Raw genomic sequence first — 17,651 nt, 5'->3', positions numbered from 1 at the left:
TTCCCGTCCGCACCTGCGGCTCTGCTCTGCTCCACTTCCTATCCGCACCTGCAGCTCTGCTCTGCTCTGCATACCGTCCGCACCTGCGGCTCTGCTCTGCTTCCCGTCCGCACCTGCAGCTCTGCTCCTGTATCCCAGTCAGTACTGGTCCTTATCCGCCTGTCTGTATACCAGCCGTGCCCGCCAATACCGGCCTGTCTGTATACCAGTCGTGTCTGTCAGTACCTGCATGTCTGTATACCAGCTGAACCTGCCCCTTCCTGCATACCCTGGTGTGGGTCAGCAGCTCTGTGACCGAGGTCTGCCCTGGTGTGGCACCTGGGTCACCTCCCTAGTCCCTCCTCGGATCGGGGAGTTGTTTGAGCCGCCGTGCGTCCAGGGTCGGAGTGGCCAGACCCTTAGTTACGCCCTTCCAGGCACTCCTCGGTTCATTGCCAGTGGGACCACAAACCACGCTCACGTCAATCAGTCTGGGCGTGAGCGAAACACAGACACTGCTATTTTTTTAGAACAGCCCAATGTTCTTTTTTTGTTATTTTCTGTAAAGTAGTTAAAACTTATATACATTTCTCTTCATGTTTTGAATTAGAAAACAGTGTGCAATGCTCCCAATGCATGGAAGTAAAAGCTAGTAGAAAGATTTTGTGCTTAAGGCTGAGTTCACACGATGCGTATTTCATGCTTTTCCGCGGCGTTTTTGCAGTTGCGTAAACGCCGCGGAAACGCATGAAAAACGCATGGTAGAAGGGAAGCAATGTTCCCCAATTGAAATCCGCATGTGCTGTGCCCATGATGCGGATTTTTCCGCAGCGTAAACGCTGCGCTCAAAAATCCGCAGCATGTCATTTAATTTTGCGGAAACGCGGCGTTTTCGCCGCCATTGACTTGCATTAGAACGCGCCAATTCCGCAAGACTGCATCTGTACTTGCGTTATTGGCGCGTTCTAATGTGCGGATGGTACCCGGGTGTTGAGGAGAGGAGAGTCTCATCCACACCCAGGTACCATTAAAAAAGCTGTAAAAACAAGAATAAAATAAAAAATATATATATACTTACCATCTGTCGGCCCGCGCAGCGCTCGTGCTTGGTTCCCGGCACTTTGCAGTGAGTTGTAGGACCTGCGGTGACGTCAGAGTCATGTGACGGGTCACGTGACGCTGACATCGGCAGGTCTTTCAATTCAAAGTTGCCGGCAGCCGGGAGAACGGAGTGAGCGGGACAGCGCGGGCCATCGGAGGTAAGTATATACACTCTCTCGGGTCACACTATATAAATCCATGCTGTTTGCATGGATTTATATAGTGTGACCTAGTTGTCAAGCACTTTCCAGGTGATGCTAAAAGCGCCTGGAAAGCGCTTGTCAATCTGCATGCGGAAACGCATGTGAATCTGCATGTGGATCCGCATATATTCTCCAGGAAAAACGCATGCACAATCTGCATGCGTTTTTTCTGCCAGGGAGATGCAGAAATGATGCAGAAATTTTCTGCTTCATTTCTGCATCGTGTGCACATACCCTAACTCATGTTTTTGAAAACACTGCTACTATTTTGAACACTACTGTATAAGTATCATAGAAAATAGGCAGCCCCATACTATCGTGTACTTGGGGGAGGAGGGGCATTCAGTCGAACTCTGTCAAACATTCTTAGATGCCATGTTTGCTTTTGACAGTAGCAAGCAGTTAAACTTCAAGGGTTTTTGTTGCAACCGCACCTGTGCCATCCCTGCGGTGTACATCTGTGTTCTGGTGCCCAAAAGAGTTTTTTTTTTTTTAAACAAATGTTTAATGTGTTAAAAAATAATAAAACTTGTATTGTGCTTTTTGCATGATTTTTTCTTATTACAATAATTGTTGGTGCCAGTTTATTTTTTTTTCTGGTGTATTTCTTGTAATATAGGAAAGCCTAAGGCCAGATATAAACCCCATAAAACATGGTACATGGAGACTTTGGTATCAAATTATTTTTGTCCGCGGTGTTTGTGCAAACAAAAAAGCCTCAAACTTCTGTGTGTGAATCAGACGTGAGATCTAACGTGATAGAAGATTACAGTCCGGGGAAGACGGGAAACATTCATATAGACGGCCGGTGGTGATGTAGTCAGTGATGGACTCTGGCCAAATATGTTTCTAGAGCCGTAGTAGAAGATGAAGATGTCGTCCTCATCATGATACTGATTCCAGTGTCGGTAAATTAGACAAGAATTAGTGTTATGGAAGATGAGTCTTTGAGAAACGTATTCAGCTGCAGACTCTTGAGGAAGAAACTGCTTGTTGTCTGTGGCCTAAAATGTATAGGTTTTATTAGTAGATGTAAAGAAGAAAACTAAATACTATAAAATAATAAATCACCTCATATGTTTCCCTTATTATCTCCAGTAATTGTATTATTACACAGGATTTTTATGATGTTACATCGGCTCATCTTCTTCCCATTCATATCCCTACAATATCGGATCCTCTCAGTGAAGATCTTCTATGTAAGATAATTTTCCTGATTTACCCATCAAGGATGGATATGGACAGAGACAAAATGGCAGAAAAAATATTGCACCTCACCCTAGAGATTCTCTTCCGGCTTACTGGAGAGGTGAGATATTCTAATTATGTCACATTACATCATTCTTATCTATGGGAATAACAGATGGACAGAACTGGAGAGGTGAGGACTCTGGAAATGTCTGTAGTGAGATTAATTAATGTGTCTCTTCATAACCAGGATTACACAGTAGTGAAGAAGACCTCTAGTGAGCGCTGTTGGGACCCTGTGTCTGAGGGATGGGGAAGACCCCTGAGCCCAATCACAGGGCCTCCACCTCACCCGATGATACATAAGGCCATCAATGACCAGAAGATCCTAGAACTCACCTACAAGATGATTGAGCTGCTGACTGGAGAGGTGACACTGCTGGGAATGCTAGGACATTATTAAGTAACGCTGTGAAGGAATCAGTGGGATGATGGTATCATTGTTTATGTCAGGTTCCTATAAGGTGTCAGGATGTTGCTGTCTATTTCTCCATGGAGGAGTGGGAGTATTTAGAAGGACACAAAGATCTGTACAAGGACGTCATGATGGAGGTTCTCCAGCCCCTCACATTACCAGGTAATACAAATAATTTTAGGCCATGTATATTTAGTGTATGTAAAACATGAATTCAGTCCCTGTATGTGTCTCCTACAGGTCTATCCATTAAGTCGACAACACCAGAGAGATGTTCCCGTCCTCTTCTTCCACAGGACTATAAACAAGAAGATCCCAGTGTTCCTCAGGATCATCAGGTAGATGGAGAAAATGTGTCATGAGATCTCTCCTATGATATTTAGACAACTGTGTTCAGTTTTGTTTTATCCTCCAGTATTATATGTTTTATACTTGTGTAATGAGAACGGTGGAGACGGCAGGATTAGAGCTGATCATAGATGTGACTTCTCCTTATTTCTGTGACCATATTTCTTTCAGGGTGAAGATCTGACCCATATTAATACTACAGAGACATATGTGAGGGGTGATGAGCGGTGTAAAGAGGAGATTCCCACATATGACTACCCAGGTGAGTAGTAACCACTAAATGCAGAGAAGTCACAGATTCGTCTGAGTCACCTGCTGTGGCTGCTTTATATGTTGTGTAGTCCGGCCATATCACAATCATGTGTGCACCATTTTGCTGCTAGACCACAACATTCTCCTCCACCCAAAACTGTTCAAATGACTTTGGGCATTGAAGGTCCTTTTCTGTAGAACCTTACAAACTACAAAACCAAATGACAGCGTACAAACAATGTGCTGACACACTGAAGAAAAATATTATGATGGATCTGTAAGAGAAAGCGGAGGGTAATGATGCTGTTGGCTTCCTAGAATCATGATATCTTATTGGATGAATCTACCTTCTCTCCCCTCTGTGCTGATAAATGTGCTCATATGGTCCCTTCAAGACCAGGTACAGTCTTTCTGACCAAACTTGGCTGTAATATACATTTATTCACGCCTGCAGGAGATGTGTTGGCATGGCTTGAGTCCTGGTTTCATGGATTCACTCCACGTCATAGATTGCATTATGTTTTCAATCCTAAGGAATTCAGATTACTGCACAATCTCTCCTGAAATGGGGGCGCTAATACTTTCTCTATTCTCCTAGCTCCAATGGTCCACCATAAATGAGTGCAACTCCAGTTTAATGTTGTAGTTCTCTGCCAATACATACAGTGGGTACGGAAAGTATTCAGACCCCTTTATATTTTTCACTATTTGTTTCATTGCAGCCATTTGGTAAATTCTAAAAATCATTTTTTTCTCATTAAAGTACACTCTGTACCTCATCTTGACTTAAAAAAAAAGAAATGTAGAAATTTTTGCAAATTTATTAAAAAAGAAAAACTGAAATATCACATGGTCATAAGTATTCAGACCCTTTGCTGAGACACTCATATTTAAGTTACATGCTGTCCATTTCCTTGTGATCCTCCTTGAGATGGTTCTACTCCTTCATTGGAGTCCAGCTGTGTTTAATTAAACTGATAGGACTTGATTTGGAAAGGCACATACCAGTCTATATAATACCTCACAGCTCACAGTGCATGTCAGACCAAATGAGAATCATGAGCTCAATGGAACTGCCCAAGGAGCTCAGAGACAGAATTGTGGCAAGGCACAGATCTGACCAAGGTTACAAAAGAATTTCTGCATTACTCAAGGTTCCTAAGAGCACAGTGGCCTCCATAATCCTTAATTGGAAGAAGCTTGGGACCACCAGAAGTCTTCCTAGACCTGGCCGTCCAACCAAACTGAGCAATCGTAGGAGAAGACCCTTGGTGAGCGAGGTAAAGAAGAACCCCAAGATCACTGTGGCTGAGCTCCAGAGATGCAGTAGGGAGATGGGAGAAAGTTCCACAAAGTCAACTATCACTGCAGCCCTCTACCAGTCGGGCCTTTATGGCAGAGTGGCCCGACGGAAGCCTCTCCTCAGTGCAAGACATATGAAAGCCCGCATAGCGTTTGCTCAAAAACACATGAAGGACTCCCAGACTATGAGAAATAAGATTCTCTGGTCTGATGAGACGAAAATAGAACTTTTTGGTGATAATTCTAAGCAGTATGTGTGGAGAAAACCAGGCACTGCTCATCACCTGCCCAATACAATCCCAACAGTGAAACATGGTGGTGGCAGCATCATGTTATGGGGGTGTTTTTCAGCTGCAGGGACAGGACAACTGGTTGCAATTGAAGGAAACATGAATGCGGCCAAGTACAGAGATGTCCTGGATGAAAACCTCTTCCAGAGTGCTCTGGACCTCAGACTTGGCCGAAGGTTCACCTTCCAACAAGACAATGACCCTAAGCACACAGCTAAAATAGCAAAGGAGTGGCTTCAGAACAACTCATTGTGACCATTCTTGACTGGCCCAGACAAAACCCTGACCTAAACCCAATTGAGCATCTCTGGAGAGACCTGAAAATGGCTGTCCACCAACGTTCACCATCCAACCTGACGGAACTGGAGAGGATCTGCAAGGAAGAATGGCAGAGGATCCCCAAATCCAGGTGTGAAAAACTTGTTGCGTCATTCCCAAGACTCATGGCTGTACTAGCACAAAAGGGAGCTTCTACTCAATACTGAGCAAAGGGTCTGAATACTTATGACCACGTGATATTTCAATTTTTCTTTTTTAATAAATTTGCAAAAAATTCTACATTTCTGTTTTTTTTCAGTCAAGATGGAGTGCAGAGTCTACTTTAGTGAGAAAAAAATTAACTTTTTAGAATTTACCAAATGGCTGCAATGAAACAAAGAGTGAAAAATTTAAAGGGGTCTGAATACTTTCCGTACCCAGCGTACATTCTTGTTGGAGATGTAACATGTTTTTTTATTCTATGTCTATTTGTTTACAGTTTTTAATTTTTTATGACTTGTGGTGGGATTGGCCTGCCTCACTAGTCTGCAAGTCCCTGGTAGTGTTTAAAAAAAGGTCTTCATTGTCTCTTCCAAATGCCCGAGATCTAAATTTAAGACACCTCAGATCTGCACTATTGTAAAAAGTTCTATTTAGATGTCTAATATTCTTTCTTGAAACTCTTCTTATAGAAAATATTGGCCTTTACAATATTTTAGATTACCAAGAGCCACCAAGCCCCATACTCCAATTACCTCAGAGAGGTTTCACCACTAGTTACTCATCTCATTTTTTTTTGCTGATGAAGACTGTTGAGTTTGATAATTTCATTAAATGTGTCATTGTCTATAGTCATAGTTTTGACCATCACCCTTTAACCTCTCTACATAGATCTTGACTTACACAGAAACCCCTATGCTTGGGCCACAATGTTACTGGCTGTTCTGTGGTGTGAGATGGCAAGAAGAATGGTCAGATAGCCGGGTCAGAATAAGGAGGGCAGAGAAAATACACCAGGAAACAAATACACAAGCCGTGAGCTGAGCACAGAGGACTGAACCAGAAAAGAACAAGACTATCTGGCAGCTTCCAGCTATTTGCTTCAAGCTTTAGTAGGGTGTGGTGCATTCCAGTTGGCTGATGTAGGGAGTAGATTACTCCAGCTGGACAGCACACACACCTATATTGCCAGACTGAATGGTACAACAGGCCCAAGGCACTCCAATCTTAGTGGCTAGGCTCTGTCCAGAGCGCCGCCCAAAGCTTCTGGTTCTGACGTCTCCTCCATTACCAGTGCCACCTGCAGAATGAATAAGGCCACACATGGTGAAAGAAGCAGACATTACAGGAGCAGATCCCAGAGGAGATTGGACACACCATTAGCAGAAGCCCTAATATGACAAAATGGCAGAAAACCAGAGAAGTATAAATCCCCATAAAGTGACTCCATTTTGGAGATTATAGCCCTCAATGAATAGAAGTGACTATTTTGACTTCACAGCCACTTACCTGAAATTAGCATGCACTGGATGTTGGAGAGTGAAAATTGCAAATATGCCATTTTATTACCCAACACATAGTGCCCAGATTGTGCTCCAGGAGGTTTTTCTCACTATAGTAATGCCAAATACATGGATGCTGAATGTGGTTTGGGCACACTGCAAGGCTCAGAAGTGAGGGGGAGATATGACTTTGGGAGATCGGATATTGCTGGACTGGTTTCTGGAAGCCATGTTGCTTTTCAAGAGCCTTTGGGCCACTAATAATGATAGCTAGCAATATTATGATTTATATTCAAATATGTATGTCATACCCAGTCATCAGGAGAGTATAGCAAGGGCATTTCAGACTATAAAATATAACTTTTAATAGATACATTTAAAATATTTAGTATAAGACAATTATGACAGAGACAAAGTGCACATACTCCTAAGGTCGGAATAACAACTAAATAAGAGAGTAAAGCACGTCACCTGAGTGGCGTACCGGACCATGGTCAGAAAGGGTCATTTTAATAAAGCCTAAATGACACAGGGTCTCTGTGAAGCGTCCAACAAGTAAGTGGACAAAATTAGATGTTTCTCAAAAAATCAAATAGTATCAGTGTGATGATCCTGCTATTAACACGGGATAAACGTCTTAGGATGATTGAAAAAACGTTTCTCATATGCATTCAAAATAGATGAGGTAAGATTATGGCAATGACATCATCAATAGAAAACATCATCAATACAGAATAACATTTAGAAAATTGAATAAGAGTAATGGAACGTCCTCACCCAATATGTGGAGTAGTTCACGTCACAGTGAGTAAAAAGGACGAGATGTTTACTGAAGGGGAAGCAGGTAGACAGGCAATAGTCCAGGGGAGGCGTATTTTTCTGCCGCTATTAACACCCTATATGGACTGCACTATCCCTGTACCCCTTTACTCCTGCCCTAACAAGGACAGTCCACATCTAGACTGCTCTAGTAGCCCTGTGCTTGCCCTATAGTCCGGACGCGTTTCTTCCTTTCGGAGTCATCAAGGGACCCCACTGTGTAGCACCATGAAGGCTAAGCTGTCTCAACATGATAAAGCATAACTGTCTTCACTAATCTCAGGTGAAAATTTTTATTTGATTTCTTGAGAAACATCTAATTTTGTCCACTTACTTGTTGGACGCTTCACAGAGACCCTGTGTCATTTAGGCTTTATTAAATTGCCCTTTCTGACCAGGGTCCGGTACGCCACTCAGGTGACGTGCTTTACTCTCTTATTTAGTTGTTACTCTGACCTGGGGAGTATGTGTACTTTGTCTCCGTCATAATTGTTTTATACTAAATATTTTACATTTATCTATTAAAAGTTATATTTTATAGTCTGAAATGCCCTTGATATACTCCACTAATAATGAGGAAACTTCTGTTTTTCCATTGATAGATGATGGACCTGAGTGGGGACTTGTTTTTTTGTGAGATGATTATAAGTTTTTATTGGTATTATTTTGGCCTACATAATATTGTTTGGTGGCTTTTTGTTCCATGTTTGGGAGGCAGAATGAACAAACAAATTGAACACCATGTTCCACTGGTTCATGCTATGAGGTTTTCTATTAGACATTGAACTGTCATCAACTTGGTGAATAATTCAATATTTTTACATAACTTGCCATTTCTACAGCTGGTTCAAGTACAAATGTTAAAAAATATAAAATTCAAGGATACTTTATTTAAAAATAATAATTGGTTTTATTCTTTGCAGATGACTGTACCAGGAGACCAGAGGAACAGCTGACGTCTTCAATTTTTAAATTAGATGAGCTTGAGATACCACAGAATACAATTGAAGTGAATGCCATTACTCCAGATACACCATCATCCCTTCACAGCAAAGATCAATCATCTGATACTTTGAAACAGGTCTTGTCTTCTGATTCATTACCGAACACTAAGGAAAATCCAAGTCACGAAATAAGCATTAAAAATCGAGCTGCTCCTAAAGCAAAGAAACCATTTTCACAAACCGAATATGGAAATAGTTTTCTCCTCGAAAACTCTGTTCTTAAACATCCAAAAATTCACACAGCGAAGAAAAGATTTTCTTGCTCCATGTGTGGAAAATGTTTTAACCAGAAATCAGGTCTTGCTAGACACCAGAGAAGTCACACAGGGGAGAAGCCATTTTCATGTTCAGAATGTGGGAAATATTTTACATGGAAATCAAATTTGGTTCAGCACCAGAGAAGTCACACAATGGAGAAACCTTTTTCCTGTTCAGAATGTGGGAAATGTTTTAATCAGAAATGGGATCTTGCTATACACCAGAGAACTCACACAGGGGAAAAGCCTTTTTCATGTTCAGAATGTGGGAAATGTTTTAACCGTAAATCAGCTTTGGTTAAGCACCAGAGAGCTCACACAGAGGAGACTCCTTTTTGCTGTTCAGAATGTAGGAAATGTTTTAACCAGAAATCAGCTTTGGTTATGCACCAGAGAACTCACACAGGGGAAAAGCCTTTTTTCTGTTCAGAATGTGGAAAATATTTTAAACAGAAACGGACTCTTGCTATACACCAGAGATCTCACACAGGGAAAAAGCCTTTTTCATGTTCAGAATGTGGGAAATGTTTTAACCAGAAATCAGCTTTGGGTGACCACCAGAGAACCCACACAGGGGAGAAGCCTTTTTCCTGTTCACAGTGTGAAAAATGTTTTAACTGTAAAGGGCATCTTGATCGCCACAAGAGAACCCACACAGGAGAGAAACCTTTTTCCTGTTCGAACTGTGGAAAATGTTTTACCCGGAAAGCACATCTTGATATCCACCGAAGAACCCACAAAGGAGAGAAGCCTTTTTCCTGTTCAGAATGTGGAAAATGTTTTGTAGATAAATCGACTCTTGTTACACATCAGAGAACTCACACAGGGGAGAAGTCATTTTCATGGTCTTAATGCAGGATATGTTTTACATGGAATACAACTCTTAATAAACTTTAGAGAAGTCACACAGGGAAGAAGCCTTTTTCATGTTCAGAATGTTGGAAATGTTTTTACTGAAAATTGTATTGTCTTGTATTGCCCACTTATAGGGCAGTCCCTTGTCATTCCTCATGTTTGGCCTCGTTAAATTAAAAACATTCATACTCCCCTTCCGTGGCGGCACCGTTCCAGTGGTATCTGCACTCGTGTTTCCAGGACTCATGTGAAGTTGTTACATGACATGTGTGTTCCTTCACAATCAGCTTCAATCGGCTTCACTGTCCCCGCCTTCAGATGAATTAAACATCAACAGAAAGCCAGAGCTGCTGCTTTCTGACTTCCTTTAATTGTTCGATGTGTCCGAAAGTGGGGACAGTGACGCCAATGCTGACTGGCCGCAGGGCTCACATGACGTAACAACATCACATGAGCCTCAGAAACGCAAGTGCTCACATCACTGGAACAGCACAAGCATGGGAAGTTTGTATAATTGTCTTTCTTTTAACAGGACCAAGCATGAGGAATGAGAAGAGATTGTTCAAGTACTGGAAAACCCCTTTAGAAATCAAAAATTCCACACAGAGAGAAGCCATTATCATACCAAGTGTGAAAAAGAATTACTGGAAAATTGTATTTTGTTGACCATCAAAAATAACTCAGTTGGCGGAGAAACTATATATGTTGTTGACAAATTGTACAAAAACATATAACAGACAATCATAATTAAATGAGAAAGGGAAAAATGTTTGGTTTTTTTGGACTATAAGACACACTTTTAAACAAGAAAAAAATCTTGCTAATAAGTGAGTGCATCTTATAGACAGTGTCGTTCCTGATCACTGAGAGAACTGCTTACTCTCCTCCAGCCCCACACTTATCTGATTGGTGCAGGAAAGGAAGGTACTAGTACCTGCACAGAGGCTGCACATCCTGAGTGAGCAGCTAAAGAACCATCTACCCGACTAGCTCAAGCACCTTTCAGATCATATAATCAATCACATGACCTGGATGGAACTGAAAAATGGGAAAATGTATATAAAGTGTATGTGTATGCAACTGTGCATATGTAGCAGAGCTGTGTGTGTATATAAATGTGCATATATAGCAAAGCTGGGTATGCATGCACTATCCATGCTGCAGTGCTGTGTGTATGTCCATGCAGCAGTGTTATGTGCTCACCCTGCTGTCTTTAACAACACCGCACGGGCCGGAGCTCATCCTATTGATTGCCGTTCACGTTTCCTGTGGACATAACAATACTCAGACAATGCAGGGTGAGGGTACCACACTCTGGTAAGACTTTATTGTTCACCGACAGTTAACAGATTAGACAATATGAAGCGGATGTATTATACCCTGTCGCGGCCACTACCAGAAGACAGCTAGCTCCGCAAGTGAGTACTTCTGGCCAACAACGATAACAGCTGATGGGCAGGGGGCCGGGTGTCTGACCCCGACCCATCAGACATCAGTGACCTATCCTAAGGATGGGTTATCAGTGAAAACGTAGTGGGCAACCTCTTTAATTTGTCCAATTACTTTTGAGCCCCTGAAATAAGGAGGCTTTATAGATAAATGGTTGCAATTCCAAAACGTTTCATAGGATATTTTTGTTCAGCCCCTTTAATTAAACCTGAAAGTCTCCACTTCAATTGCATCTCAGTTGTTTCATTTTAAATCAAGATTAGTGGCCTGCAGAGCTGCAATCACAAAGATTCAGTCACTGTCCAAATACTTCTGGACCTAACTGTATTCATATATTTACTAATGATGAGCAAGCCTGCTTGCCACTGCTCGATACTTAATAGATCATCGTAGTGCTCGGGTTTTCAATCAAATATTTCAGGTGCTCGAGTCCCCGCCCCACGTTTTGCGGGTGTTAGATAGCCAATAAACACGCAGGGATGGCCTGTCATACACAGTAATGTCGTAGCCATGTTTTCTACTGCCATTACTCTGATTGGCCTGCCGTATTGCATCATCAGGTTTTATACTCGAACGAGTAACAAGCACACCCGAGTACCCCGATGCTTGATCAAGTATCGAGCAGTGGCGAGTACGCTTGCTCATCACTAATATTTACAATACATGGACAGATATTGCATCTTTTTCCCCCACCCTCCCAAAACAAAACCCAAAATGTCCACCTGCCCCTTTTCCTACCACCTAATCCCAAAATAGACAAGGACATTCGGAGTTGCCAATCCTCCCTCTTTGGCCACTGCCCTGCTATCAGTATTTGGTCAGTATTCGGTCAGTATTTTTTCTCGAGTGAGAGCCAAAACCAGGTGAGGAGCAATCAGGGAAAAGGTATAATAGAAACAAGTCACCAATTCTACATTTATCACCCACTCCTGAGAAAAAATACTGAGCCAAAATCAGGAGTGGGTGATAAATTCAGAATTTGTGCACTTGTTTCTATTATACCTTTTCTCTGATTGTTCCTCGTCTTGTTTTGGCTCCCACTCCTGAGAAAAAATACTAACCGAATACTGACCAAATACTGATAGTGGGACTGTGGCCTATGAACAAGATCAGAGTCTCATTATACCAAGTAGAGAAGCTCCAGGAACAAAGATCCCGTGTGGTCCTAACACGCTGGGGGTCTGGAGTATCCAGCCACGGGGCCCGGATTCTCTCATTTGTGGCCCCAGCGTTTCTTGTAGAATAAATCCCTTTCTCATCCAGTGCTGTAGTAATGACTTTGTTATCAGGTTTTGTAGGAGGGTTCGTCTGACTCCATCTTATGTTATCAATACCTGTGCAAGAAACGTCCGAGCGCAGTTTTACCGAGTGTCCAGTGTCAGTTCTTCTACACTTCGCACACTTCCTAAACATGCAGCTCCGCGCCGTACATGTCGTAGACTCACGGCTCTGCTCCGTACACATGCGGCTGTCCTCCGTATACATCATACACACACGGCTCCGTACACACACGGCTCCACTCCGTATACTCATGGCTCCACTCCGTACACCTCATACACGCGGCTCCGCTCACCTCTTACACACAATGCTCCGCTCCGTAAAAGGCTCTGCTCCGTAAACCTTATACACACGTGGCTCCGCTCCGTCCACTTCTTACACACGCTGCTCTGCTCCGTACAAGGCTCTGCTCACCTCATACACATGAGAACACTGTCAATATATACAAATTTGTAATGTTCACATGTCCACCATTTAAACTATGCTCCTATAGACATGACATGAGAACTATAGTATTTAAGACGTAGCATTTATTATTAGAATAAATTAAAATCACATAAAAAAATCACAAAAAAGGGAAGAGGACCACATAGCAGAGAAGATCAGACTAGGGGGTATAGATAAATAAATACAATCGATAAAACATCCCAAAGGCACCATTCATGTATTAACCTCTAACAGGCACTGTTCATGACAATATACCACTGCCCCACAGATATATCATTAAATGCCTCTTACAGAGAAGTGTGGAGAGGGTATATATATATATATATATAAGTGCTTAGTGCATACAGCCCCACTGTCCACCTTTCTCCATAACCCTCCAACACAGAGGACTATGGCATATATAAAGTGCTTGATGCAAATAACGGCAAAATTGTCATCAGTTAACAGGTCACATTAGATATTACTATCGTAATAACATATTGAGAAGGTGAAATGAAGATGCATGGTATAAAGTGGTATAAAGTGTTACTAACCCCTGAGTGCTGATCGGATCCAACGCGCGTTTCACCACTGGCTGTAACGTGAATAATCACCTCATACACATGTGGCTCTGCTCCGTACATACGCGACTCCTCTTCGTACACCTTGTACACGCACGGCTCCACTTCATACACCTCGTACCCACACGGCTCTCGTCCGTACACCTCGTACACGCATGGCTCTGCTCCGTACGCCTCGTACACACGCGGCTCTGCTACATCTGTAATGCCAGTGATGCACTACTCTGCCATAGATCACACACGTGTAGGTATTACCACTTCACTAAGGCAGGAATAAAAGTAAAAGAAAATGTAGTTTGTGGCGCCAGGGTGCACTGTATTAACTTCTGTTTCCTGGTGTGATGATATGTTGTGCACCCGATAGTCCAGAAAACAGAGACAGATAATAGGCTGCTGGTAAACTCTACTTCTTGCAAACAACTACAGATAAATCCAGACAGATGATTCAGCAGAGTTTCTCTTTCAATGCAGCAAGCTCAGTTACTTTCCAGTATGATAATGCAGATACACAAACGGTGCAGTGACTCCTGGGTCCTAGCTTCTGCTTATCTGTACAGTCCTATCACACAGCTGATTGCAGCTGTGACTGTGGTCTCTCATACAGCAGATATCTGGGCTTCCATACCTGCTCCTCAGCTCATCACAGGCAAGACCAGACACCACACCATGTCTCCTCCTCTCTCCTCTTTCTGAGCACACACTGAACTAAGCTCAGGGCCTTGTCATATGGTCTAACCACCTTATTGCCATATATGGAAACCAGGGCTAATTCATTAACGCTTAGTAATCTGAGAGCAGAACAGAATAATCACTCTCTACATATATAAACCATTCTGTATACTGGATCCTCATGTACATTATCTGCAAAGGGAAATATAAACATTGTGCAGACATAATGAGGTAGCTGCTGGCTCTGCTACATCTTAAAGGGACATACACATCCAACTTTGGGGCACTACATGTATAAAATAGAAATTGTCGTTTTATTAATCACAAGATACTCCTTTAGTTCCCCTAAAGTCTATAACTTGCAACCAAAAAGGGTTTAATTTCCATGTGGGTATATACTGCATTGGGAGACTAAGCTTAGGGAGACACAGGGAGGAGAAAGAAAGAACTCTGGGCAGGAACTGATGCAGGACTATAAGACTCAGTATCATACCATGTCCAAGAGCCAAGTCCATGCTCGACAAAGAGGAGAATGTGGATGAAAAACAGGAGTATTGGTATACATTAGGATGACGGCCTCTCCAAAGAGCAATTAAAGCTGTCTCCTTAAGTGACCAAAATGGGTACAATTGCTTCTACCCTCTTAGCTTCATGTCTTCCTCTATCCCAGTGAGAGTCCGGTATATTATTAAAGTACCATTTTATAATATAGGGGATTTGCGAGAAGTCGGCAATAATAGTTAGAATTTTGTGTATGATTCTCCTGGAATATGGTGGTGATATGTAGATAGATTATTAATAGAGATTTAGTAATAACTTACAGAACAAACATACGTACTGACCCTCTATATCTATTATCACTGTAAGACGCTCACATTGTGACTGACTCCCCGAGAGTATGGAGAGCGCGTGGAGTGATAGTCGGCTGTAACCACTTCTTGTTTAGTAGATGAAGTTTCTCAGAGGTAAGATGTGTTTCTTGCAGACAAATCAGAGCAAGTTTTTTCATTTGAAGATACTGAAAGATCACCTGTCTTTTAACACTAGAAGAATGACCCCTTACATTCCAGCTATTTTCATTGACTCCACCATATTTAATGTAATAGATACAGTGGGTACGGAAAGTATTCAGACCCCTTTAAATTTTTCACTCTTTGCTTCATTGCAGCCATTTGGTAAATTCTAAAATGTTCATTTTTTTTTCATTAAAGTACACTCTGCACCCCGTCTTGACTGAAAATAAATAGAAATGTAGAAATTTTTGAAAATTTATTAAAAAAGAAAAACTGAAATATCACATGGTCATAAGTATTTAGACCCTTTGCTCAGTATTGAGTAGAAGCACCCTTTTGAGCTAGTAAAACCATAAGTCTTCTTGGGAATGATGCAACAAGTTTTTCACACCTGGACTTGGGGATCCTCTGCCATTCTTCCTTGCAGATCCTCTCCAGTTCCGTCAGGTTGGATGGTGAACGTTGGTGGACAGCCATTTTCTGTTCTCTCCAGAGATGCACAATTGGGATTAGGTCAGGGCTCTGGCTGTGACCATTCTTGACTGGCCCAGAGTTGTTCTGAAGCCACTCCTTTGTTATTTTAGCTGTGTGCTTATTGTCATTGTCTTGTTGGAAGGTGAACCTTCGGCCAAGTCTGAGGTTCAGAGCACTCTAGAAGGGGTTTTCATCCAGGATATCTCTGTACTTGGCCGCATTCAAGTTTCCTTCAATTACAACCAATCGTCCTGTCCCTGCAGCTGAAAAAACACCCCCATAGCATGATGCTGCCACCACCATGTTTCACTGTTGGGATTGTATTGGGCAGGTGATGAGCAGAGCCTGTTTTTCTCCACACATACCGCTTAGAATTATCGCCAAAAAGTTCTATTTTTGTCTCATCAGACCAGGGAATCTTATCTCATAGTCTGGGGTCCTTCATGTGTTTTTGAGCAAACTCTACGCAGGCTTTCATGTCTTGCACTGAGGAGAGGCTTCCGTCAGGCCACTCTGCCATAAAGGCCCGACTGGTGGAGGGCTGCAGTGACAGTTGACTTTGTGGAACTTTCTCCCATCTCCCTACTGCATCTCTGGAGCTCAGCCACAGTGATCTTGGGGTTCTGCTTTACCGCTCTCACCAAGGCTCATCTCCCACGATTGCTCAGTTTGCCTGGATGGCCAGGTCTAGGAAGACTTCTATTGGTCCAAACTTCTTCCATTAAAAGATTATGGAGGCCACTGTGCTCTTAGGAACCTTGAGTAATGCAGAAATTCTTTTGTAACCTTGGCCAGATCTGTGCCTTGCCACAATTCTGTCTCTGAGCTCCTTGGGCAGTTCCTTTGAGCTCATGATTCTCATTTGGTCTGACATGCACTGTGAGCTGTGAGGTCTTATATAGACAGGCGTGTGCCTTTCCAAATCAAGTCCTATCAGTTTAATTAAATACAGCTGGACTCCCTAGAAGGAATAGAACCATCTCAAGGATGATCACAAGGAAATGGATAGAATGTGACTTAAATATGAGCGTCTGAGGAAAGGGTCTAAATACTTATGACCATGTGATATTTTAGTTTTTCTTTTTTAATAAATTTGCAAAAACTTCATTTCTGTTTTTTTCCAGTCAAGTTGGGGTGCAGATTGTACTTTAATGAGAAAAAAATGAACTTTTTAGAATTTACCAAATGGCTGCAATGAAACAAAATGAAAAATTTAAAGGGGTCTGAATACTTTCCGTACCCACTGTATACAGGTGCAGCTCACTAAATTAGAATATCATCAAAAAGTTTAATTATTTCAGTTCTTCAATACAAAAAGTGAAACTCATAAATTATATAGAGTCATTACAAACAGAGTGATCTATTTCAAATTTCTATTAATGTTGATGATTATGGCTTACAGCCAATGAAAACACAAAAGTCATTATCTCAGTAAATTTGAATAATTAGCAAAAAATACCTGTAAAGGCTTCCTAAGTGTTTACAAAGGTCCCTTAGTCTATTTCAGTAGGCTCCACAATCATGGGGAATACTGCTGACTTGATAGATGTCCAGAAGGCAGACACACTCCACAACGTCCCAGAGTCTGGAGGAAGAGTGGAGAGGCCACAATCCAAGTTGCTTGAGGTTTAGTGTGAAGTTTCCATAATCAGTGATGGTTTGGGGAGCCATGTCATCTGCTGGTGTAGGTCCACTGTGTTTTATCAAGACCAAAGTCAGGACAGCCATCTACCAGGAAATTTTAGAGCACTCCATGCTTCCCTCTGCTGATAAGCTTTTTGGAGATGGAAATTTCATTCTCCAGCAGGACTTGGCACCTGTCCACACTGCCTAAAGTACCAATACCTGGTTTAAAAACAACAGTATCACTGTGCTTGATTGGCCAGCAAACTCGCCTGACCTTAACCCCATAGAGAATCTATGGGGTA

At 42.1% G+C, this 17,651-nt stretch overlaps 1 pseudogene; it reads left to right on the top strand.

The window, feature by feature from the left end:
• LOC141197809 (uncharacterized) overlaps nt 1-17,651 on the top strand; it is a 97,954-nt pseudogene that overhangs the window by 28,937 nt on the left and 51,366 nt on the right.

The sequence above is a fragment of the Phyllobates terribilis genome, unplaced genomic scaffold, assembly GCF_046119375.1.
Source record: "Phyllobates terribilis strain yellow unplaced genomic scaffold, ASM4611937v1 Scaffold_88__1_contigs__length_6355796, whole genome shotgun sequence".
NCBI lineage: Eukaryota > Metazoa > Chordata > Amphibia > Anura > Dendrobatidae > Phyllobates > Phyllobates terribilis.
The sequence above is the reverse complement of the archived record's forward strand: the minus strand, read 5'-3'. Positions and strand labels throughout refer to the sequence as shown.